Source organism: Myotis myotis, unplaced genomic scaffold, assembly GCF_014108235.1.
Source record: "Myotis myotis isolate mMyoMyo1 unplaced genomic scaffold, mMyoMyo1.p scaffold_m19_p_2, whole genome shotgun sequence".
NCBI lineage: Eukaryota > Metazoa > Chordata > Mammalia > Chiroptera > Vespertilionidae > Myotis > Myotis myotis.
This window is the reverse complement of record NW_023416324.1, coordinates 8732483-8758387: the sequence shown is the minus strand read 5'-3', so window position 1 is coordinate 8758387 and position 25905 is coordinate 8732483. Positions and strand designations below refer to the sequence as shown.

At 55.6% G+C, this 25905-nt stretch overlaps 1 protein-coding gene across 14 annotated transcripts in view; it reads right to left on the bottom strand.

Annotated features, from left to right (window-relative positions):
• Positions 1–25905, bottom strand: part of ARHGEF10L (Rho guanine nucleotide exchange factor 10 like) — a 148339-nt gene that overhangs the window by 106440 nt on the left and 15994 nt on the right. The window contains exon 1 of one of the 14 annotated variants that reach the window (XM_036353078.1): positions 25603–25864. The exons of 10 other annotated variants lie outside the window; for them this stretch is intronic. The gene's annotated coding sequence lies outside the window, so the exon portion shown is untranslated. Of the gene's footprint in view, positions 1–7739; positions 7968–12667; positions 12691–25079; positions 25217–25602; positions 25865–25905 lie in introns of those variants that run through there. 3 more of the 14 variants (XM_036353075.1, XM_036353079.1, XM_036353076.1) reach the window with 3 other exon arrangements.

Here is a 25905-nt window from a genome sequence, read left to right as displayed (position 1 = left end):
AAAACTCAGAGCTAAAGATAACTCAGCCTGCCCGACCACGGCCCTGCAAGCTGGCCAGGCAGCGTCTGAGGTCTCGGGAAAGGCAAGCCCAGCACGGAGCCCCAGGGGACCAGAGGCCTCGCCCACAAGGCGCAGAGCAGCTCTGGCTGAACTCTCCAAGCAGCTAGCTCTTATTCAAACCCCTCCCCGAGAAATAGGTTGTGTGAATCCAGCTGCTCTCTGTCCTCCAAACCTGGAGGGAGGCACAGAAATGGGTGTCTTCCCACCAGCCCCCAAGCAGGTGGACCATCCCACAAGAGGGCAGGGTCAACCCCATTACAGAGGAGGAAACTGAGAGGGAGAGAGATGATCCAAACTCAAGTTCATCACAGGCAGATCCCTGATTAGATGGATGTCTGCCCCCCTCTTTCCCCTGCAGGGGTTCCTCTCCCTCCCCCAGTGAATCCAGGCCACTCCCCCCTGGCAATTAGCATCACACCTCTGAGAAGACACCGCCTGGGGCTGTGGGACAGGAGGAGCCTGGGCTGCAGGTGCTGGGGGCAGAGAGTGGAGGAGTGGTTGCAACCCTGAAATGGATGGGTCCTGAATCCGGCAGTCCTGGGGTGGAGTCACACCCAGGACCAGGACCCCCACGGGGAACCAGTCCCAAACACGGGTCCGCCTTCATAATCAACTTTAACAAGAAGCTCACTGGCGCTTACCAACCCTGGAACCAGATAGCTTAGATGCTGCCCACTCGCTGGTACTAGAAAGAATTCCTGAACTCCCTCATCTTCTTTCTGTTCTTGGCACTGAACCCGTGCTGGGTGCCGTGAGCTGGGAGCCCACCCCTGCCTACATCCCACTGCAGAAATGCGGCCACTTGTTCAGTGGAAAATGGGGGGCCCACTGCACTCTCAGGGTGGCTCCTGCTCTGCAGCAATCTCCAGTCCTGCCAGGGGGCGGGGGGTGGCATGCTGGGTACCCTTTTCTGCCACCATCTCGCCCTGGGGATGGTTTTTAGGAAAGTGAGCCCTGTGATCAAACCAGGTTGGGTCCCAGCTCCCCACTTCCTGTGACACTAAGATGCTACTTCGCTGTTCTGATCCCTGGCTCCCCCTCGGTACAAGAGCTGTAAGAATCCCTACCTCATAGGGTTGTTATACGGGTTAGATGAGATGAGTCACAAAAAGTGCCTCTCTGAGAGCCTAGAACACAGCAGGGGCTCGATAAATGTTTGCTGAATGAATGAGTGAATGAGCAACCACCTCTTTCTAACGCAGCGGTTCTCAACCTGTGGGACGCAACCCCTTTGGGGGGTGAACGACCCTTTCACAGGGGTCGCCTAAGACCATCGGAAAACACATATATAACTACATATTGTCTTTGTGATGAATCACTATGCCTTAATTATGTCCAATTTGTAACAATGAAAATACATCCTGCATATCAGATACTTACATTACGATTCATAACAGTAGCAACATTACAGTTATGGAGTAGCAACAAAAATAATTTTATGGTTGGGGGTCACCACAACATGAGGAACTGTATTAAAGGGTCGCGGCATTAGGAAGGTTGAGAACCACTGTTCTAACGGAACAGCTGCCCTGGCCCACAAGGAGGGCGCTGCCCCAGATGGCGCTGAGTGATCCTAGAGCCCTGCCTTCCCTGGCCTCCAGGGGGATTAAGCCTGGAGAACGTAGCAGTCCCTCCGAGGGCAGGGGACCCACCGATGGGCTCTGGGGCAGCCACCAGCTTGACCTGGCCGGAGGCTAACACTCAGCTGTGTGAGTTCCCCAAAGCCTCCACCGCCTTCACCCCTTTTCAAGTCAAGATTCCAGGGGAGGGGAGGACCCAGAAAGAAAAAGCGAGTTCCTTTAACTGGTGCAAAACGTAGCGACGACCAAAGCTCAGTGCGTGGTGCCAGGGAGGCAGTCCAAGCCCCTGAATCGTTTAGTCAAGCAGAGGGGACCTCGGAGCTGGCTGCTGAGGTCCCCCTTTATGGAAAGCACGCTGGCTGGACAACCAGCCCGGGAGAGTGGCAAAAACCACACGCGTCTATTTCCTTGCTGGCGTTCCAATATGTTTAGCTAAATTCAGGGACAAATCCCCTCCAGGCAGCAAGGTTACAATGACCACACACACAGACATACACACACACATACACACACATGCACACACACGCCCAGGGCTGTCACTCAACATCAGGAGCATCTGAGGGACCTGCAGAGACAGTGCAGGCCTAGGCGGGCGGGACTCAGTTCTCTTCCCTGTTTGCGGCCGCCGGCACAGCTACCAGGTGCCCAGTGCTCAGTGCTGGACACCTGCACTCCCTGCCAAGACTCAGCCTGTGCCAGGCTCATGCAAGATCTGGCCTGTGGCCAGGGCTTGGTCAGAAGATGGGGCACCATCTCCTTCCACATTAGGATGCAAACCAGGACACAAGTACCAGGGCTCACTTCTCCCAGACACGTACCATCTATGTTAACACTGAGGTCTCCAGGCTCTTCTCCCTCATTCTGGGGCCCTTTGAGCTCACCAGCATTCAAGGGGAGGGCAGAAAAGCCAGTCTTCATCTCTCTGGATCCTTCTGCCACCCAACCCCACCCCTTAACCAGTCCACACACATTTATTGAGCGCTTCGGTATGCAAGGTCTGGGGATTTGCTGATCAGGAAGACAGCCTTGGTTTCTGTCCTCCTGGATTCCACAGTCCCACAGGGAGGCAGATGCTAAACAATTACATAAACTCAACTCCGTTACAAACCAGATACGCACTACGCAGGGAGGGAGCATGCCAGGGCTCCTCTGACATTTAGACGGACAGCCGAACACTGACTCAACTCTCCCAGGACCGGTGCTGGTCCTCTGGACTCCAGGTGTTCATCTGCATTGTAACCACACAAAACAAGGGACACGAAAACCTGGTGACCGTCCAGTTAATTCTGCCAGGAGCCCTGCCTCTGTGTGGCCGGGCCAAGGCGCACACTGCCCAACCTCCAAGGGCCCGCCCACCTCCCGATGGACGTTTGCATTTCATGCCAAACAAGGTCATGTACGCACCCAGGGACGATGGTGTGGGCTCTGTCTCCCTCTTTTGCTTGTTTTGGCCGGAGGCAGTATTCGACTTCAAAATTTCCTTCCCATCTCGACCTGGGCAGAGAGTCTTGCTGGTCCATCTACGGCAGTGGCTCTCGGCCGGGCCGATCTGATCCCCCGCACCCCAGGGACATTTGGCAATGTTGGGAGACATGTTGGCTGTCACGTCTGGAAAGGCAGGGAATGCTAGTGGCATCCAGGGGGTAGAGGCCAAGGATGCTGCCAAACACCCTACAGGGCACAGGACGGCCCCACCACAAAGAATGACCCGGCTCGAGTGTCAACAGTGCGAGGTGCAGAACCCTTACTCCGAGGGATCTGGTCAAGTCCTCTGAGATCTAGCGCAGATACTGGCTCGTTAGCGCTGGGTAGTGTTACCGTCATTAGTCACAGGGACACAAAGACAAAGTCATGACCACTGGTTTCCACAGCAGGGAAATACCAGGCTACGGGTCTCTAAAAAGACTGCATTATACCACAGTCACTGATATTTGTGGACCTCTGACCCACTTCTCTGTGCCTCTGCACCACCCGGCCCAGCATATGGAATACTGAAGGTGGGAGAAGGGGGGAAGGAGAACGAGAGGGGGTGGGGAAGAGGGCAAACTGAGGCCTTTCAAGGCAGGGACCATGTGGTATGCCTCTCCTGTCCCCAGCACCCAGAGCCATTCCCGGCACCAAGCGGCCGCTTTTTAATTCTGTGAGCTCTCTGAGGCCAGGTCCCTCTCTGTCCCCGACCTGAGCCTAGCTTATGGCTCAACCCTCCACACTCACTCATGGGTCCCTGCCCCTCAGACCTCATAGTTTAGCAGGAGAAGAACTGGGCAGGGAGCAGGGAGCAACAATAAACAGCAGGTAGTGCTTCCGGGGTGGGGGGAACTGTGGGGCCTGCAAGCACTCCTGGGAGGCGCCCTGAACCTAGATGGGGGCAGGGCTATCCATCAGGTAATAGTCCTGGAAACAGCCCAGCCTGTGTGGCTCAATGGTTGAGCATCAACCTATGAACCAGGAGGTCACGGTTCAATTCCCGATCAGGGCACATGCCCAGGTTGCAGGCTCCGGCCGCAGTAGGGAGCATGCTGGAGGCAGCCAATCAAGGATTCTCTCATCGTTGATGTATCTCTCTCTCTCTCTCCCTCTCCCTTCCTCTCTAAAGTCAATACAAATATATATATATATATTTTTAAATATATTTTATTGATTTTTTACAGAGAGGAAGGGAGAGAGATAGAGAGTTAGAAACATCGATGAGAGAGAAACATCGATCAGCTGCCTCCTGCACATCCCCCACTGGGGATATGCCCGCAACCCAGGTACATGCCCTTGACCGGAATCGAACCTGGGACCTTTCAGTCCGCAGGCCGACGCTCTATCCGCTGAGCCAAACCGGTTTCGGCAAAAATATATTTTTTTAAAATAGTCCTGGAAACAATGGACACAACATGAATAGCTCCTCTCTTCAAGGCCTAGGACACGCACGGCAGCAGTGAGAACACGTGAGCAGGACAGAGACAAGGAGAAGGTAGACAGGGACTTCCGGGGGCGTCCGGGGCCCGCATGCTGCTCTGCTCCCCTCTCCCCAGACACCTGGCCCGGGTGCTCCTTCACCAGGACAAACAGAACTAGGGATGGAAGCCAGAGCCCAGGCACTAGGCACACAGAAAGGCAGCAGCTCCTCGGTTGCCTAAGGCCACCAGGGAGTGAGTGCCAAAGTCAGCCTCAACTTACTAATTGCCTGTAAGTGCATGAAGCTATTCTAGGCCCTTTAATCTTATTATTTTAATCTTTGCAACAACCCTGTGAGAGAGGAGCTATCGTCATCCCCATTTTACAGATTAGGAAACACGACAACAGAGGTTAAGGAAGTGGCTCAAGGTCACAGTGTCCACAGAGGGAGAGGTGGGATTTGAACCCAGGCCCTGAGGCTGCAGGGCTAAACCCCAAGAGGATTGGGGTTTTCAATCTTCAGCCAGCAGCCAGCCGGGCTCCTGTGGTGTCCGGGAAATGCTCGGGATGGGACCACAAGGACCCCACTCATGGCAAGCCGGTGGGTCAGGGCCCCAGTGGGAGGCACATCAGGAGGAGAAAAATGGGAAAAGGCTCCCTGCAAAGTACTCATTGGCTCCTTGGGCCCCAGGGAGAGTTCTGGGTGCACTGCCCCCAACAGAGCCTCGCCAAGCAGCCCCTGTGTCGGGGCTCCAGCAGCAGCCGAATGTAAACACGGTAAGTCTCACTGGGCATTCTGGTCTGGCAGGAACATGACCCTGTGAACTGGGATTCACTCGGGCCCTCCAGCCACCACCTTAGCGCAGGCACCTGGGCAGGGACAGCCGACATGAGCGGGCATGGCTGCGTGCCAGCCATGAGCTGAGCCAGGGCCCTCCCCGTGCTGTGACTGAGGATACCATGATGTCAGACCAAAACCGGAAGGGCCCCCTTTACTGCTAGCAGCATCAAATCCCCTCCTAACCTGGCCCCTTAAAAGGGTGCCCCTGATCGGAGCAGGAACCAATGGCTAGAGTATCACCTGTGATTCACAGCACTGTCCCCGTCGCTGTATTTTCCCACAACCAGTCACTCTCCAAAGGAGGGATCGTAGCAAGGCCGACACCCAACCTGTGGGCCAGAGCAAGAACTCCTTCTTAATCCTAGCAGATGGGTGGGTCAGAGCTTGAGCAAATGCATGATTTCACCTCTCTAAGCCTCAGCTTACTCATCTGCACACTGGGCGCAATGACACTCCCAAAACCCAATTAAGTAATGCGCTCACTCATTTATGCAGCCCATACTGATCAAGCGCTCCCTTGAGCCAAATACTGTCCCAGGTGTTTGGGATACATCAGTGAACCATGGGCAAAGGCTCCCGGCCCCAGCGGGCTTACTGAGCCTTACCCTGTGCCTGTCACAGAGTGGATATGTCATAAATGCCCCACCTCACGCCAAGCTTGGGTCACTATCCCACGTCATACTCTCGTATGAATTCCTCCTTCAGCAAAAGAGTCATAGGAAGGGTCTACCCTTGCCCTCGTGTCATCTTCTGGAGTTTCTCGGGACAAGGCCCCGCCTCCTGCACAGGACACCCATCCGCTATCCTTCCCTCACTGTGTCCATTGCACCCCCACTAGGGCCCATTCCAGGCTGCCATGGTCCCTCTCATGAGCTCAGCAAACACCCCTTGGGTGTCCCCCACGTGCCCAGGGTAGATGACCCTAGGACATCACCTGGGTTGCACTTCCTCTTTGCCAAGGTCAGGGCACCCAGGGGAATGTAGCAGCCTCCACTCTCGACCAGGGCTCTGACTCACATCGCGATGCCCACGGACATTCAACATGGTCCCTACGGACCCTCCAGAAGTAGACCCTGCTCTTTCCTGTGAACAAGTGACATCAAAGCGACAGTAACTCGCAAGAAACCCCAGCGCCGGCTCTCACTGGCTGGGAACAACACGAACGCTCACCATCGTTTCTGCGTTTCTGTTAAAACCAGGAGCCGTGTGTGGTGTTTCACGGGTCATTTCACAAGCTCCTCGACAATTCAAGGTGAAGATCCAGGTCCCCACTCAATCTCCAGATTCCCAGAGGCTAGTGGCTGAGTCTACCCAAAATGTCTAGCACTGCCCTAGCCAGTTTGGCTCAGTGGATAGAGCGTCGGCCTGCGGACCAAAGGATCGCAGGTTCGATTCCGGTCAAGGGCGTGTACCTTGGTTGCAGGCTCCTCCCCAGCCCGGGCCCTGGTTGGGGCTCGTGCAGGAGGCAACCAATCGATGTGTTTCTCTCTCATCGATATTTCTCTCTGTCTTTCCCTCTCTTTTCCACTCTCCCTAAAAATCAATGGGAAAATATCCTCAGGTGAGGATTAACAACAACAACAACAAAAATGTCTAGCGCGTAACCTGGCATCTAACAGGTCTTCAATAAATGCTGGTTGGATTGACTTGAGTAAGAAAACTGAGGCTCAGAGAAGTAAAGTGACTTGCCCAAGGTCACACAGCTAGAGTGAGCCGGCCCAGCTGTGGACCAGGTCCGTGCAACTCCAAGTGCTTGCACTCGGCCTCTCTCTGACCTCCCCATGCTCGAGCGTCTGCAGTCCAGCAGCTGGCTAACAGGACGCTCCCCGGACAGGCTTCTGGGCAAAAGGCACCGCCCCTCCAGGGCCTGAGAAAGGAGAGGTGAGCTCCACATGCGACCTTTTAAGGAAAAGTAAATAAAGAAAAACAGAAAGTGCGTTGGTGAAGGAAAGACCAGCCTGTGTATCATGTGCCCCAGAATATTGGGTTCACAGCTGGCTCCAGGCAGGCCACAGCAGCCGGAGCCTGACAGCCCTAGGGCCCTACCACAGGTAGCTGGAGGTGCAAGGTCGGATTGGCCTCGGGCTGGGCGTCAGCCTGGCTCTGCCACCAATGCTACCAGCTTTGGGCAAGTCACTTCCACCCCCAGAGTGCTGATGGCGCCTGCTTATGACAACAGAGCGGGGAGGGCAAGACCAAGTGAAAGCCAACATCTCCCTCTCTCTCCAGCCAAACTTACCCCACATCTCATTTACATACACACCCTTCCCCCCGGGTGAAGTTGGCACCCCCTTGCCCCATCTCCAGATGCCAGCAGAGTCACTCCTTCTACCCTTGGGCTGCCAGCATCACCGGGAAGCAGCTTGACTCACCTTGCAGACCTTCTAGTCCAGCCTTTGAGGACTGTCATCTGTGGGCCTGGGAAGAAAGTCAACTTACTGAGCACCTGCCATGTCCTGGGAGCTCTGGGAGCGCCATGTCACTTCATCCCCGCACTGACCCTGTGAAGTACGGGTTTAACTCCTCTTTCCAAGGGAGCCGCCCAGGCTGAGCCAGACAAAGGTGCCTGCCCAAGATCCCACAGCTAATGCGACGCAGGGTTCAAACCCAGGCCCTGAAGTGCCCAAACCTGTGTTCTCATTCCTGCTCATGTGTCAGCTCCCAGAGGACAGAAACTGTGACTAGGCCCTACGTGTCTCCATGATGCCTCGTCCGTGGTCTGCAAACGCGGGCTTTCTTGGTTGGCCAGCTGGTTACTCCCAAACCCCAGCCCAGGCCCCAGGGGAGCCTCACACATCGCAAGCAGGGCCCGCTCCCCAGCTCCCTGCCTCATTGCTCTCGGGTGTCCTAGCCCGGTCCTGCCTGTCAGGGACCCCAAACCAGCCTGCACCCACTTTGCAAGAGGAATTTGAGACCAAGGCTCAGAGGAGCCAGAAAGCAAACCTCAGCACCTGACACACGGAGCATGCTGGTGTGGCCCTCACAGCAGCGAGGAGGCGGCTGGAGTCCAAGGCGGGGAGCATGGGCTTTGCAGCGAGACCCTCCAGGTGTCAACCCCAGGTCCGCCCCGTTAGCTGTGCAGACCTGAGCAGGCCTCCCGCCCTCTCCACGCCTCGGTCTCCTCCTCCGCTAAACAACAGACAGCGAAGGTGATTAAATGCCGTCCATCACCCGGCCTGAGGCAGGCACCCTTTCTTCCCTGGAGGGCACCTGCTCACCCTGGGCATCAGCTGGGCAGGGGGCTCAGAACCTGCAACCCCCCAGGCAGCCAGCCCAAACAGGTCTGCATCCAGAGCTAGGTTTGTGGAGTTAATATTTACCTGCTTGTGACCCAAATCATCTGGGGCATCAGGCATGCCTGAGCCACTCAGCCCTGAGACTTCCAACCCAGAAGGGACATGAGGTGGGAGGTGGTGCTGAATCTGGGACAAGAGTCAGAAACCCTGGTCCCCTAGGGCACCCAGACCCAGGCTGGCTGGGAGAGGTCCGTCCCTTCCCCATATCCCTGCAGACTAAGTGTCACCCTCCACCCCATAGCACCTGCTCTGAAGACCCGACCCCCACTCATCTGATGACCCATTTCCATAGGATCCCAGAAACCAGTGAGAACATGGGAGGGTGGAGGCCGAGGCCCCACAGGCGAAGAGCTGAGCCCCAGCGTCTGTGGGCAGTGGAGGTGGCTGCCACGCACGCTCATCAAATGGAGGTTTCACTCGGGCTATTTAGACCCGAGTTTCCTGATTTCAATAATAAGCCCCACGCAGGAGAACCACCAGTCAGTGGCCCTCCCAGCAACTACCTGGGGCGTCGGTCCCCGCTTCACAGATGAGAAACCTCAGCTTAGAGCCTGAGACAGCCTGCCGAGGTCTCTAAATAGTCAGAGGTACAGGGGGATTCAAAGCAGGCCTCCTGGCTCCCAGGCTAATGAATAAACAGCCTGCCTCAGCACTCCACTTTCCTGCCACTGTTTATCAGGTGTTTACCTGATACCAGGCAGGGCTCTACCTGCTTACACATGACGACTGTCTTTATTGGTCCAAGAACCTTCCGGATGAGGACGAGGCTGTTACCCAACAAGCTGAGAAACTGAACTGAAACACAGGGGGGTTGAGACACTTGCCCCAGGGCACAGAGCAGACAAGAGGCAGAGTGAGAATCAAAACCAGGCAGCCTGGCTCCAGAGGCCACCCCTGCATATACCCCACCCTCCAAATGACTCTGTCCCCTCATTTCCCCCACACACACACACACACACACACACACACGCACACACTCACATGCACACACTCACGCCGCCCATGCACGCACACAGGGCAGGAGAGCCCTACCAAGGTTTCGTGAACACAATGGCTCTTACCCGCACAAGAAAAGAGCTGAAGGCCCAGGAGGCTGTGAAAGGTAGGAGCTGGGTAGGCACCCTCGTCCGCCCTCCCTGTTCTCCCTGCTGAGCAGAGGGAGCCTGGGTAATGGTGTCATTCCCCGCCTGCAACTAACTGTCCAGGGCCCACAGAGCCAGAAGCTCCTCAGTGTGGCCCACAGGCCATTCTTTTTGACAGATCATCCTCAACTCCCCATTCACCAATGATGAGTGTTTGCTGAGCACATACTATGGATCAGGCCTCATGGGGAGACAAACATCCTATAGAGAGCGGTTCTCAACCTGTGGGTCGCGACCCCTTTGGGGGTCGAATGACCCTTTCACAAGGGTTGCCTAAGACCATCGGAAAACATATATAATGACATATTGTTTTTGTGATTAATCACTATGCTTTAATTATGTTCAATTTGTAACTATGAAAATACATCCTGCATATCAGATACTTACATTACGATTCATAACAGTAGCAAAATTACAGTTATGAAGTAGCAAAGAAAATAATTTTATGGTTGGGGGTCACCACAACATGAGGAACTGTATTAAAGGGCTACGGCATTAGGAAGATTGAGAACCACTGCTATAGAATAAAAGCCTAATATGTAAAGCAACCAAACGGTGGAACAACCAGTGGAATGACCAGTTGCTATGACACGCACTGGTGGCAGACGCTCAATGCAGGAGCTGCCCCCAGCCCCCAGCCCACAGGCCCCAGGCCAGCCAAGGCGGGTGCCAGCAAGGCGCCCTCTTCCCACCCCATCGCCCCACCAATTGCCTCCAACAGAGGGAGGCAATCACCCGTGGCAGGGCAATCGGGAGACGTGGCCGGCCAGCAAGCAGGTGGCACCAGGCCAGCCAAGGTGGGTGCCCCACAGATCAGCCCTGATCACTGGCCAGGCCTAGGGACCCTACCCATGCACGAATTTCATGCACTGGACCTCTAGTGGAAAATAAAAGACAGAGCCTGAGCTTTGGGAGCAGAAGAGGGGCCCCCACCTGCCCCAGTCACATGACCTGCCTTCCTCGGCCTGGAAACTGAGTCCCACCTTGTCTACTTGGGACGCTCACACCTACATTTTGAGCCTTAACACAAGATGACCTCAGGGAAGTCTTCCACGATGCCCACAGCTAGCCACTCACCCCTCAGAGCACCTAACACTCTGGACTGGAATCATTTGCTTTGTTCTCTGACTCCCCCACTAGACTGTGAGTTCCTTGAGGACAGGGACAATGCCTTTCATTTCTGTCTCTCCAGTACCCAGTACAGTCCTCGGGACATGGTAGAGATTCAAGAGATGATGGATGGCTGGGTGGGTAGGTGGATAGATTGATAGATGAATTGGGTGGATGGGTGGGTAGGTATGTGGATGGGTGGGTGGGTGGATGGATGGATGGATGGATGGATAGATGGATGGATAGGTGGGTGGGTGGGTAGATAAATGGGTGGATAGGGGGATGAGGGGATGGATGGATGGGTGGGTGGACACATAAATGACTAAATGAATGAACAAATAATAGGATCCCATAAGTAATACCAGAGGCCACTGGGCTCCAGGTTCTATTTCAGTCTGGAATTTACTGGAGCTCAGCTGCCAGGGAATCCCAGCTTTGTCCCAGGTATTTAGTCTGACCCAACTCTTTTCTAGATACGTTTCCCCAACTTGGCCGAGTATCCCTATGTGATCACTGTCTGTCTCCTTCACAGGCTGTAGCGAGGTGACACACTACCCAGCACTGCGTCTGGCCTAACAATTACGTCCTCAATGCCCTCCCCTGGGCTGGGGCCACTGCAGGCCTCAATGAATACTTGTTGAATAAATGACAAATGAACAAAAGACCTAGGGAGCTTTTTAAACATGGAGATTTCTAGGTCCCGGTCGAGATCTGCTGGCTCAGAATCTGTAAGGGTGAAACTCAAGAATGCGTATTCTGTTCAAAAGCTTTCTGGCAATTCCAGTAATTGGCCGGGATTGGGCACCTGGCCTGTGGGGAAGAGGAGTCCCCAGCTACTGAAGGCTGTGGCCACAGATGAAGGCATCTCCGAACAGGGCCGGATGGAGCGGTCACCAGCTCGGGCAGGTCACCACTTTCCTAATTCTTTTAGGTTAAAAGAGTCTAGCAGCATTCTTTGGAGTGTGGTCCTTGAACTATTTACTTCAGAACCACCTGAGTGAGAGGAAGCCTTTTTTAAAAAATATATTTTTTTATTGATTTCAGAGAGGAAGAGAGAGGGAGAGAGAGATAGAAACATCAATGATGAGAAAGAATCATTGATCAGCTGCCTCCTGCATGCACACTCCCTACTGAGGATCAAGCCTGCAGCCCTGACTGGGAATCGAACCGTGACCTCCTGATTCATAGGTCGAGGCTCAGCCACTGAGTCACGCCGGCTGGGCAGAGGAAGTATTTTTTTTTTAATGTAGATTCTAAGGTCCCACCCCAACCCACAAACTCAGAGTCTCTTCGGGGGAGGCCCCAAGAATCTGCACCCTCAACAGGCTGTCTAAGCCATCCTGGCACCCGGGGGGATGGGAGTGACTGGCTCATGGGTTCCCCGGGGTGCTAAGGCCACCTGCTGTGTCCGGCACCTTCATGCACACCTCACCTCCTGAGAGAGGAAAGTTCCTGTGGGGGCAGCTTGGATGACTCCAAGAAACCCAGCAAACGAGGTGAGAGGCCACAAGGCAGCAAATGTGCCCATTCCTCAGCGCCTGAGCCTTGAAGCAACCAACGAGTCATGAGGCCCAGCTTCTCATCTTACAGATGAGGAAACCGCGGCCCAGGGAGGACTGTGTCCTGCCCAAGGTCATCAAAGAGTGAGTGCCAGAGCCAAGCTCGAAGCCTGATGGCCATGCCCCAGGCTCGCCCCCGGCCCCCGCTGCCCTGGCCCACTGGGAGGCTCTCCCCTACGCGCATTCTCCGCACCTGCTCCCAGGTGAGTCAAGGTCCCTGGGAAGAGCCTCCGGCAGGGCAGCGGCCGTCAGCCCGGGATGTCTCAGCCAGGCTTGCTGTTCCAGGAAGTCAGAGTGGCTCTGATCATGGAGATTAACAATATCAGGCGTGTTCAAGGCACTGTCGAGTCCTGCAATTTCAGAATCTGCTTCAATCATGATGCAGATGAAAGAGGAGTCATGCACCCAAAGTCATAGACCAGGAAGTGGGGACGCGGGACCCGAGTCTGTACTGGAGACTAACGTGCTTAGTACTCAGTGAGATGATCCCTGTCATTTATTTTTAATTTTTTAAAGATACTTTTTTTTATTTATATTTTTTATTGATTTCAGAGAGGAAGGGAAAGAGAGAGAAACATCAATGATGACAGAGGCTCACTGATCGGTGACCTCCTATACACCCTACACTGGGGATCGAGCCCACAACCCAGGCATGATTCCTAACCGGGACTGAACCATGACCTCCTGGCTCATAGGTTGACATTCAACCACTGAGCCACGCCGGCTGGGCCATTTCATTTATTTTTATCGGTGTTGTTCTTGTTCTGATGGGAGGGAGCGAGGGCACGCAGCAGCAGGGCCTGGGCAGGAAGTCATGCTCACGAAAGTGGCCAAGAGGTGAAGCTGAGGACCCAGCTTCCCGGGTCTTCTGCGCCTGGTTCTGCTGCCATTGGCTGTGTGACCTGGGGCAAGTCACCACCCCTCTCCAGGTGAAGCTGTCCCCGTGCATAAAGTTAGGACTTTGGCCTCGATGATCCCGGAAGGCTCTTCCAGCTCTAAATGAGTCTCTGACTTCATGGCCCTGTCCTCAGCTTCTCTTTCTCTCCCCACCAGCCACAACCTCTCCCTGGTCCCGCGTCCACTTCCTGTGAGCAGCTGAGGCCTGTACTGCTCGGCCAGGCTGCAGGCTGGGCTGAGCTCTGCCCAGTGGTGGACTAAGCACTGCCTTTGCTCTCCCAGTCACTGTCCCTTTGCCTCCCTTACCGGAACTCAGGTGCCTGCTTCCCAATGTGGTGTTCTTCCTGAGACCCCGGCGGGGCGGGGGGAGCAGGAGCCAGGGGGTCAGAGGGCTGGAATTCTCATCCTGAGTCTGCCCCACATGGGCTTTAGGGCCACTGGAGCGCCAAGGCTCGTGATAAAACTATAGGGGTTGGACTAAACCAGTTGTCCCAAAGCGGGGTGGGCTGACCACTGGAACCCCCCAAGATCCTATCAGGTAGTTTACCAAGGAAGGGCTCTGCTGAACAAAGGGTTTCAAGGGAGGTCTCTGGCCTCAGATGGGTCAGGGTTCCAGTTCTGCCATTTCCTAGCTGTGTGACTTTGGGCAAATTATCACCCTCTCTGTCCCTCAGCTGCCACGCCTGTTAAATGGAGATATTAACCATACACAGCTCACAGATTGCCACAGAGAACTGAAAGAAGATAATAATAATACGTGGTGCCTGGCACACTCTAAGCCCTCAGTAAACACGGGTTATTTTTTCAATTCTCTGGGATCACATTTCATCTCATCCATACTTCACAGATGAGATAACCAAGATTGCAGAGAGGCAAGTCAGCTGCCCAAAGTGAAGGGGCTCTTAAGGAGCAGGTCTCTGGGAACTGCTCCCCATCTCTCCTGGCCCCCCAAAAATGAGGCCTCTGCCTGGCGTCTGTAAAATACAGCTGCCGTCCCCAGCGAAGACCACGCCATCCCTAGCCTCACATGACCCATGTCCAGGATCAAATCCTAGCCCAGCCCCCGGAAGTTTTCCAATCACTTACTGGGGAGGAAGCCAAGGCCCAGCAAATGCTTAAACAACCCAGGGGCCCTGGCTCCAGGGAGGGCCAACTCCCCTTTCCAGCAGCAGCCTAGCTCCTCCCGGGAGTCTCTGAGTATGCAAAAGGGCAACAGTTAAAACCACACGAGGACCTGCGGATGGTGCGACGGTGACGTTCACCTGAGCCCCCACGGAGTCTCTCGCTGGGGTTACTCTCCACCTGCTTCCACCCTTGAGACTTTGGTTGTTTCATTCAAGGGACCAGTCCCAGCCCGGATGCCCTGTTATGCTGTGTGACCTCAGGCAAGTTGCTTAACCTCTCTGAGTCTCAGGAATATTTTTAGAAAAGAGAAATGAGCAGATTTCAGGAAGCGCTAAGGACGCAGCAGGGTTTGCAGAATGATCTAAAGGTCTCCCCGATGTCTCCTGACCCTTCCAACCCTGTCTCCCCCGAGGACAAAAGGTTCTGATCTTGGCCCCCCCGCCCCTGCCCATATCTGGAAACACTTGACCAGCTTCCTATGGTCCTCGAGATGAAGTGAGAGCTCCGAGTGAGATGTTCAGAGCCCTTCACCAGGACCTCCCACGCCCCGGCCCCAGCCTTTGCAGCCATGCAGTGCTTCCCTCTCGCTGAACTGACTGCCGCTTGGCTGCCTTGCTCAGACACTCCCCTAGAAAGCTTCTTGTTTCTATGCCTGGGTTAGGCACTCTCTATCTTTGCACTGGGTACCGTCTGCCTCCCCAGCAGAAAGAGGGTACACACATTTATTCATATCTGGCTCCTAGCTGGTACCGGCTCCCTAAGAAATCTGTGCCAGATAATTATGTGATGGGAAGAGAGGAATGCAAGGACAGACAAACAAAAACAAATCAGCTGCTCCCTGAGCATGGGTCTCCCCCTCTGCCAACAGGAATGCTGTGGGAGCAGTAACTGGACCAACTGGGTGGGGCCCTCGCCCCCTTTGGCAGCTGGCCGTGCTGGCTGGGTGGCCTCTCCCCGCCCTGGAAGGTGAGGACAGCAACAGCACCTGCACTTTTATGCGGATGCCGTGAGCCAGTCCTCCCAGAGTGCTCAGGCCAGCGCCTGGCGCGTAAAGGTGACTTCCCTGCACTTCACATCTGACAGGTGGGAAGTGGGGGTGACACAGGGCCCAGAGCCATCCAGCCTGGCCCAGCTGAAGTGGCATCCGCTGCAGGGACTGAGTTTTCCTGACACCAAGCTCCCAAAGGGCCCGGGTGCTCGTCGCATCCGCCAGCACTGGCCCCACACCCGGCAGCCCGGTGCCTGGAGACTGTGGGCCCCACTGTGCCATCTCGCACACACCGCTGACCTCTCTGATCCCATTCCCTCCTCTCTAAAAAGGAGGGTACGAAGCGCCCGCTTCCATCAGTTTGGGGACCCAGCAACCTCTGCTCATTCTCATAGCGACTGCCAACAACCTCTCCCGGGGTGGGCTGGACCCTCCCCTCTCTTGGTCAAGGTGTCACTGAGAACCATGAGGCTACCAAATGGGACTGTCCCCAACCCCCCTCATGTGTATCCAAATCTACCCCGATTCTTCCATTTCCCAAGAAGCACCCCTACTCCCATAAACCCCCACCCGGCATCACCACACTGGTACCTCCTCCTCTCTCGTTCGCCTACAGATCCGGCTCCTGCAGCTGCCCCATGAGTCTTGACCATGCGTACAAACCCTTCTCCTGGGTCCCCCAGCCCCCCTCCCCCACTTCACCTCCAACCGAAACACCTTTTCTCAGCCCCTCTTCACCACCCAGCACCTCAGAAGCTGTCCCCACACGCTGTCCTTCTCTCCCTTCTCGCCTCCCGGCCCCTCATCCTTTCCCACTCTGGAGCCCCATCACCCCTCCAGAACTGCTCTGACAAAAAGGCCCAAACTGCCTCCAAGTGGCCTGAACCAGTGGCCCCTTTCCTGTCTCCTCTTCCCTGAACTCTCGCCGGCCTGCAGCCCTGCTAGCCACTCGCTCCTTTCTGAAGCAGAACCGCGTGTGGGCTTCCCAGGGGCCCCACTCTCCTTCCTCCTCCCAGCACCACCCCCTGGCCTCCTCCTGCTTCCCCTAACCTCGGGGTGGCCGCACCTGCTCCATCTATGTGCTAACAACGCCCAAGTTAGAATCCAGCCCGGAGGCCCAGGCATTCCCATCACATCAGCCTGTTTGCTTACAGGACTTCTTACGTGACACTAGGGACGAAAGGGACAGCACAGCAGAGCCCACAAGCTCAGGGGCCACAGGGGAGGCCTGGCAAGCGCAGTGACCGAAAGTAGCCACGCAGGATGGACGGGCCGATCCTAAATTCCTAAGCGGGCAGGTCAGAGCGGGAAGTCCTACAGCTTCCTCGGCAAAGGTCAACCTTGACCGGAAGTGAATGTGGCCCAACGTTCCTACGCATCTAGGGTAGCACACATTGAAAATGTCAAAGTCGTTTTTCTTCCCAGGCCCCTGGGAGGCCCACGCGGGCACCAGAGACAAGACCACCGAGCTCCTCCTGTCACCTCGTTGCTGCACGCTGTCCGGGAGCTGTCGGTGGTAAATGGGCACTGTCCTGCACCCGCCAACGAAAAAGAAGTGTGCGTCTCTCCGTTTTGCTTTTTATCCAATCCCAGCGATTTCCCCACCTCGCTTCCTCCCACCTCCCTAACCCCCCACCCATGGATTCCACGCGACCTTCCCCACGCTCTCTCCTTTGATTCCAAATGCACAGAAAGAACTACCAAACTGCCACTCTCCTGAGCATTTTCTCAACCTGTTGTGATCCTACTCCTCAAAATTCTGGCTCAAATAAACGCTCACGCAACTTTTCTGTAGGTTGGACCTTCTTTCATCAGTGACATGCAGTTACGCTGTAATCTGAGCGATTGCTTTGGTTGTTGTCTCCTCTGCCATCATGTAAGAGCCACAGGGCAAGGCTAGTGAAGGTCGACCAGCTGACCGACATCACGCCAGCGGCAATGCTGCTCGCCCACGGGCCAGGCGCTGTCCGGAGCAGCCTCCTTGTACTTGCTCCTCAAATCCACACAGCACAGGACACAGCGACTAGTATTATCCCCTTTTACAGATGAGGAAGCTGAGAAACACAGGGGCCAAGTGAGTTGCCTAAGGTCCAACACAGAAAGAGGCCCAGCAGAGAGCGGGGCACCCGTCGAGCCGCCAAGCCCAACACAGGCCTGGCCCTTTGCAAACCCGAAATAGACACTTACCAAATGAGCAAATCTATCACCAAAAATCAATGCATGAGATGCACCACCGTGTAGAGAGAGGTGGTCTTAGAGTAGTGGAACACGGAGCAATTTTAATTTCCTTCTGTCTATATTTCCCAAGTTTTCTTCAATGGTCGTGTAACACATACATAACTTCAAGCACAATAACACTTCATTTTTCAAAGAAATTCAAAGGTCCTGGGCAATGTCTTGGTCCAGGAATATTTTTCTTCAATTTTCAGAGACTGTTATTCCTCTACTTAATTTAAACCATTGTTTTTCTAGTGAAATTGAATAATAAGCCCGCATTTTTAGAGCTCTCTCCAAGTCTGCCCACTTCAAACTATGAAGAGAGGGAAGTAATGAGAGCGGTCAGCCTCGAGCCCTGATGGCCGGAGGCAGGGACGCATACCAAGCAGGCAGCCTGGAAGGGGCTTTCTATAGAGGCCCAGAGGCCAGGCTCTCAAAGAGCAGGAGGGGCCAGGCCCAGAAGGCCACCCGCCTGGGGCCTTATGCACCCCGTTTTGGGGCCACCTCAAAACGCCTGCCCTGCCCTGGTCTAAGAGGGTCCCTGCAAAGACTGGCCCAAGACCACCCTCTCGACAGACAGGTGAGTGGGAAGATGAACCCCTGAAGTCCTTGGCCGGAGGCTCAGCACCAGGCTCTAACCAAGAGGGAGACACCACCTGTGCTTCTGGCCACGTGGTCACCTGTCCTCCCGTTTCCCACCGCATGTGGCCACTGCTGCCAGGGGACACCGAAGGCCCAGGCAGGCCCGGTCCTGGAAAGGGTGGCACTGGCCTAGGATGCAGGGCTGGGAGCTGGGCTCTGGGGCAGACAGAACAAGGTGGGCCCGTGCCGCCTCCACCCCTCACAGGTGCGTGACCTGGACGAGCAAGATGACTGACCTGGGCCTCCGCCTCCTCGGGGACACATGGAGGTGACAAGCCCACGTCCCTGATGGCTGATGACTGAGCAGCTCCCTCGAGCCCCGTGCCTGCCAACGTGCCTGCCACTCCCTAAATAAGACCTATTAGTTCAGCAATCTCCATAAATACACGCCATTATTATTAGCGCTTTCCGGACGGCAGGCCTGGGGGCCCGTTTGGGCACTGGGGTTCTATTCTAGGCCTTGACCCTAAACCACAAGGCAGTGAACCCAGCTAAGTGGGTGAAAAAACACACATCCGTTTCAGACAAAGAGTGGCAGAGTATGTAGGATTCTAGACCGGGGGGCATCCCCTCGCCCCCACTCCTCAAAGGGAAACGGAAACTAGAGTAAAGGAGGGAAACAGGATTCGAGGAGGATCTCGCTGCCTAGTTTGAATCCTGCCACTGACAAACACCGTGACCTTGGGAAAGTCACTCAAGCTCTCAGACTCCGTGTCCTCGTCTATAAGATGGGCCAACAGTCCCCACTGCAGGCTCGGTATGGGAACTAAAGAAATTGATGCATCAAAAGGGTCTGGCACGTACAGACTTAAAGTGAACATGAGTTGTCCTTAAAGAAATAAGCTCTCAAACTTCCCTATTAAGTGAAGGGCAGACGTAACCAAAAACACTGGGTAACCTCAATTCCAGTTACTTTTATCTGTGGCTTTTCTGGTATTATTGGGGGTTGGGGGAGGGGGGGCAGCAGGCTCACCTTCCCAATTCTCTTTTGTTTGGTCTGATATTAAAATGGAAATATTTTTGAGAATCCACCAGCCACAGATGCCGGGGCTGGAACATTAGGCAGCTTGGGGAATAACAAGATGTACAGGGGAGGGGCTGGCCCACACAGCACGCTGCCCCTAGCAGGCGAGGCGTGGCAGGACTCCTGGGCTGGTACCCAGATGATGCTGTACCCTCTGACCTGAGGGAGGTTCAGCACTTGCTCTGACACTCGAGCTGGACTGAACTCCCAACAGCTCTTGCCTCTGAGCCTTCGCACATGCTGTTCCTTCGATCCAGACCCTTTCCCTGTCCCCACCCCCATTCTCCTGCTCTCACACCTCAATGAATGTAACTGCACACATGTCCATCTCCCCACCAGAGCTCACACACACCGGACAAGAGCTAACGCTCTTGTGAAGAGATGTCCACTCAACAGTCTGGCTCTACTCTCTTGTGCTGCCCCTGAATCCATGGGGAGAGGCCATGCCCACTGTTGCCTACGCCTCCCCCAGACAGCTCCAGCCACCTGGGTCCTGGACATCACACCTCCACCAGCCCTGAGCTGGCTGACTTGTTCACCGTGTCCTCGGACATCACCACCGCTTTGCCCTCCTGATGCCTGGGTCCCCTGAGTGTGGTTATTCAATCAGTGGCCAAGCAGGCTGGCAATTAACAGCATCCTATCCTCAACCCATTTCCCCTCTTCTTGGCGCATGGCAACATAATAACTCAGTTCCCAAAGGGAGAGGTCATTCGTGGGCCATTTACAACCCCAGCCACCCCAGCCGGCCCAGCCCAGCAGCTGCCCCTCTTGCTCTGCACTGTCAGGACCCTGGACCAGCCCTGGCGCGGTCAGCACCAGAATGCCTGCTCCAGGGAGGGGCTGTGCCCGAGCTGTTCGCTGCTGGATCCCCACGGTGAGCTTCAAATGTTAAACAGCTAACTAGGGGGTGAGGGCTGATTTAAAGTGTTTGCCAATTTCTGTGGTGTAAATAGTCCCACTACGGCCCATTTCAAGCTACCAAGGTGACACCACCAAACACACGGTTGGGAAGAAAAGTGCAGTAGCCACCAGCATGTATATTATACAGTCAGGTGTCATTTAACGACCGGGCTACGCTCTGAGAAATGCATCGGTAGCCTGCTTCATCCTTGTGTGAACATCAGAGTGCATTACAGAAACCTAGATGGTGTAAGCAACTACACACCTAGGCTACATGGGATAGCCTGTTGTTCCTAGGCTATAAGCCTGTACATGCTCCTGTACTGAATACTGCAGGCCATGCAGCAATGGTATTTGTGTATCTAAACATAACTAAACAGGAAAAGGTACAGTAAAAATACAGTGTATGAGATAAAACTGTGCAGGGCACTGACCATGACTGGAGCCTGCAGGACTGGAAGATGCCGGGAAGTCAGTGAGTGAGTGGGAAGGCCTGGGCATTACTGGTCACACTGCAGACTTTATCACTCTGTCCCACAAGCCCTCCCCCCGCTTCCTTCCAACAAGGTCAGAGAACACAGAGCTGTCAACGCTGCCCCATGAGCAGGGATGTGGGCTGGGTGGGAATATCGAGGAGAAACTGGCTGGGGGAGACGCCGATCACCGTAACAGTGACTGTCAGGAGGGAGTGACGGTGGCCTGAGGGTCAGCAGGAATGAGAAACCAGGACGGAAGGGTAAAGAACACAGGGACTGTCATGGCCACGTGGGTGGCTATTGCCTGTCGGAGCAGTGGTCAGATCAAGGAACTTTGTGGTGGTTCAGGAAAAAGAGGGTGTTACCATGAAGAAAGTGTAGTTCTGTTTAGATACACAAATACCATTGCCACATTGCCTACAGTTTCAGTCCTGAATTGGGAAATTTGTTTTGGGTTCCACTGGCCCTATCTGGCATAAAAGGCTCTCTCTGGTATTGAACTGATAGAAGAAATAAAACTATCTCTGCTTTACACTATTACAACCTGACAATATTTCCAATGTCCAGGGACAGGTTGGTCCCACAGGGAACTCTCACTGGAGTGGATGTGGCACTTCATACTGGTTAAGGTGCCCCCGTGGGCCTGAGTCCGTGTACAGGACCTTAGGTCCTCAACAGAGCACCTACAGCCGGGTCCTCTGAAGCCCATCAGCCGGGCCTGGGGGCTGCAGCGCCCCCTGAACATGCAGCGCTGGGGGACGGGCTCCTCTGGGAGGAAACAGGTCAGTGGCCGAGGGACTGGGGTGCAATCTGTACGCTCAGAATTGAGGTGCTGTGAGTGAGAGGGAGCCTACTGCCCAGCTCCAGACACTGCTCCCGTCAGAGAAAAATCCCCCTGAACCATAGCCTTCATTTCTATTATAATCCTATGGGACCACCATCATATATGCCAAAACATGTATGTATAATATAAATACAAACGCATAAAAGACACAAATAAACACATAGGTCATAGTGAAGTAATTAGAAGTACTGTGTTTTGAGTTATCCTTGCTTCTATTATAACTTTTAAAATATATTTTTATTGATTTCAGAGATGAAGAGAGAGGGAGAGAGAGATAGAAACATCAATGATGAGAGAGAATCACTGATGGACTGCCTCCTGCACACACCCCTACTGGGGATCCAGCCCGAAACCTGGGCATGTGCCCTTGACTGGTATGGAGCCCAGGACCCTTCAGTACCAAGCCAATGCTCTATCCACTGAGCCAAACCAGCTAGGGCTAGTATAACCCTTTTTAACTGTAAATTTATGGGCGTACAATTTTTTTTATAAAGGCTGTGTCTAACAGCTGGCTCATAAAATTCCTCAAATACAGTGATCAGCTCTCACGCTTTGGTACAAACTGGCCCCAGCACACCACTGCCCAGGGCCCAGCACAGCCTTGTAAGGACAGCCACTCCTGGGAGCTCTCTCGGACCAGGGCCCCAAAGGAAGGTGGCTCTGAGGGCCTCCAGCGAGACAAACAGAGACCAAGGAACTCTCCAGGGACCCACGGCCAGGACGGGGCTGAGCTGGGGCCCAGGTGGCACAGTGGGGTGGACGGAGAACTTGGGCCCATTCTGCTGCTTATGAATCCGGTTCTCTTTACTGGACTTCAAACCCCTTGAGGGCAAGAACAGTGGCCCATTCACCACTGTCCAGCCGGGTGAGGAGGACACAAATGCGGTGAAGACAAGCCTTCACAAAACAGCAGGGACTGGGCAGTCGGGGAGACCCAGCCGTGAGTCCTCCACTGACTAACTATGACCTTCGGCTGCGGTTCATTTTTCTCATCTGTAAAATGGGTATGAACCCATCTTCCCTGCCTAATTATCAGGGCTGTTGTAGAAACAAAGAGATTTCGACCTGAAAGGGTGATATGAATCTAAGTTACTATTATCATATAGACACATCACCCACTTTTATCTTTTCTAAACTTATCTGATTAAGATTATATGCTTGCCACTCTGCCCCTTGCCCGATTTAAGGGAACACACATGGGAAGCAGCTAGCCCAGCACCTGGCACTTACCAGATACTACCAATAACTGTTAATTCATTTACTACTTATCTAGTTAACAGCAGGCTTTCCACCTACACTAACCTGGTACTGGTACCGAAGAGCCCACCAGCTACACCCCCTCCCCAGACGCCTCCCAAGTTAAAACTTGAAAGAGCAGAATTTAGGGACCGTTCATTACTGGACATGCACTTAGTCAGCAGCTATTTATCGAGCACCTCCTGTGTGTCAGGCCTGTTCCAGGACAGACATGGTCCTTGCTCTCTAAGGCTTACAGTCCCCTGAGGGTGTAGAGCAGTGATGGCGAACCTATGACACGCGTGTCAGAGGTGACACGCAAACTCATTGTTTTGGTTGATTTTTCTTTGTTAAATGGCATTTAAATATATAAAAGAAATATCCAAAATATAAGTCTTTGTTTTACTATGGTTGTAAATATCAAAAAATTTCTGTATGTGACACGGCACCAGAGTTAAGTTAGGGTTTTTCAACATGCTGACACGCCGAGCTCAAAAGGTTCGCCGTCACTGGTCTAGAGCCACCATCACCACAGTGAGGCTGGAGCAGCATCGTGAACAAAGATCCGTGAGCCTGTCTGACGGGCGGAGAGGAAGAGATCCCGGGTGAGAAGTGAAGAGGCGAAGGATGGGACCAGCTTTCCATGGAGGGAACAGCAAGGGTGAAGGGTCTTTGGTGGGAGAGGAGGGGCAGGGACCTCAGGAGGGCAAGCGTGAGGGAGCAGAGTGAGAATCAGGCCCAGCACTACCGTAGGCCTCACAAGGCACGAGGAGGGTTCTGAGTGTCACCCTGGAGCCTGAGGAAGAGGCAGGACAGCCCCCACCCACGGTCTCAGGGAGCTTGGAGAGTTCCAGACGGGGCCCTCCTTTCTAGTCTGTGTGTCGGAGGACTGGACACCGCAGGGTACAGTGCTGGATGGATAGACAGATGGATGCTGCAGCTGATGGCCATGCGGGCAGGGCTGCAGGGAAGGGCTGAGCACTTTAATGAATGTGCACAACCTGTCCCCTCTCCCCAGCATCCGAGGAGGAGCAGATGGTGCTTCGGCGGGCGGGCAGGGCGGGGCTTCCCCTGGATGAATCCCTCAGGAAGGCCAAGGACTTTGAGGCAAGGTCTCTGCTCTAAAGTGGGGGGAAGTGCCACCTACCCACCACCACCTCCCTGCTGTGGCGGGAGCCAGGGTCCTGTGCTCTCCAGGCTAAAAGAGGTTCCTGACCCCTGCCTGGGTCCCCCACCCTGGGACAGGGAGGAGGATGTCTCCCACATTCTCCTACAACAGGCCTGGGCTCCCCTCTCAGAGACACCCCTGGGGGCCAGGGCACTGGCTGACCTTCATCCTCAGCAGGGCCCACCCCAACACCCTGCCCTGCCTCAGGAGTGTCCAGGCCTCACCCGGTTCTATGGCCATGGCCTTCCCGCTGACCAGGGCACCTCTCCTCCCACCCCCTCCTCCATGCAGCCGCCCCTGCTCCATCCTGGGCCAGCGTCCAGGCTGAGAGAGGCTAGCCCAGCACAGAGGCGCCAGGAGCATTCCCTGGCTTCATGCAGTCCCAGGGACCCCCAAGGTCAGCAGGGGGAGGTGAAGCCTGTGACAGCAGAACCTGAAGGGTCCGTCCATGGACGGAAAGTGAGGCACAGAGTCACACACACACACACACACACACACACACACACACACACACTGATGCTCAGAAGCCGGTCAGAAGTCATGCAGAGGATGGGACACAGACTCCCGTGGGGAGTGGGGTGCACACTCACACTCGAAAGGTACACATTCACACTCACACTCAACCCACCCAAGTAGTGACCCCCACACAGAGCAGACCCAGGCTCCGGAACGCACACCCAGAGACCCATCCACACACAGGCTCCCGGGACACGGACAGAGATCGCCGGCTCCCGGAGACACACACACACACACACACACACACACGCCAGGGCCACGGGGAAGATGCCGGCGTGGACCTCACACCCAGAGGCACCGAGATACACCCACTCACAGACACACCGGGACCCCAGGGAAGACACCAGACTCGCGCTGGGAGAGTCAGAGACACACAAAGATCCCGCAGCAGCAAAGACGCGCAAGGGGCCGGGACGCAGGGCAACGGGGCCCTGGGCTCTCCGCGACCCTGGCACGGGGGCGCCCCGGCCCTGGGGTCACCCGGGACCACACCCCCCACTCGCGGAGCCCCTCCCGGGCCGGCGGCGCCCGCGGCCCCCGCCCAGCCCCCGCCCGCGGGCCGCACTCACCCGCTCCGGCCGCGGCCGCGCCTTTGTTGTCCGCGCCGCTCACAAAGGCGCCGGCGGCCGGCTCCGCGCCTCTGCCCTCCGGCCGCCGCGGGCGCCCATGGCCGGGCCGGCCCAGCCCCGCGCCCCGCCCGGCCGCCGCCGCCACCGAGCCGATGGCCCCGCCGGGAGCGCGCCGCCTCGGAGCGGCCTGGCCCGGCCACCGCGCTCGGCGCCGCCCCGCCGCCCGGCCGCAGCCGCTGAAGTCACCGCTTAACCCCTGGTGGCCGCCGCCGCCGCGCCCCTGCCTGCGCGGGCGCCCCCGGAGGACGGGCCGGGGAAGAGGGGGGCCCCCAGCCCCCTGTGGCGGGACGGCTTCTGCCCTCCCGCTGGCCCTGCTCCGATCAACCTGACCCAGCGCACCACGGGGAAACTGAGGCCACGGGGACCCCTCACTCCTCCACTCCCGGTGTCCCCTCCCACTCCCCTGCTTCTCCCGCCAGAAGCCCCCAGACACCATCCATTCCCCCAAGTCCCGCACACGCACCCGGGGCTGCGGCTTCTCCTTCCGCACTTTCAGGAGTTTGCCAGGTGTCTCCCGGCAGGGTGAGATGCCTGGGCTGGCCCCCGGGGGCAAAACCCAGGCCTGTGACGCCCTGCCTGCTGGCCGAGAGCCCTCCAGCCCTCCGTGGCCTTCCACCTCAGTGCCCTGACCCCAGGGGCTGCAGGCATGAGGGGTTTGCTAAGCTGAGTGAGAACGTCTCACCGAACTGGCAACAGCCCTGCATGTGGCCCCATCTTCCTGATGAGGAAACTGAGGCTCAGCTGTAACTTGCCCAAACTCACCCGG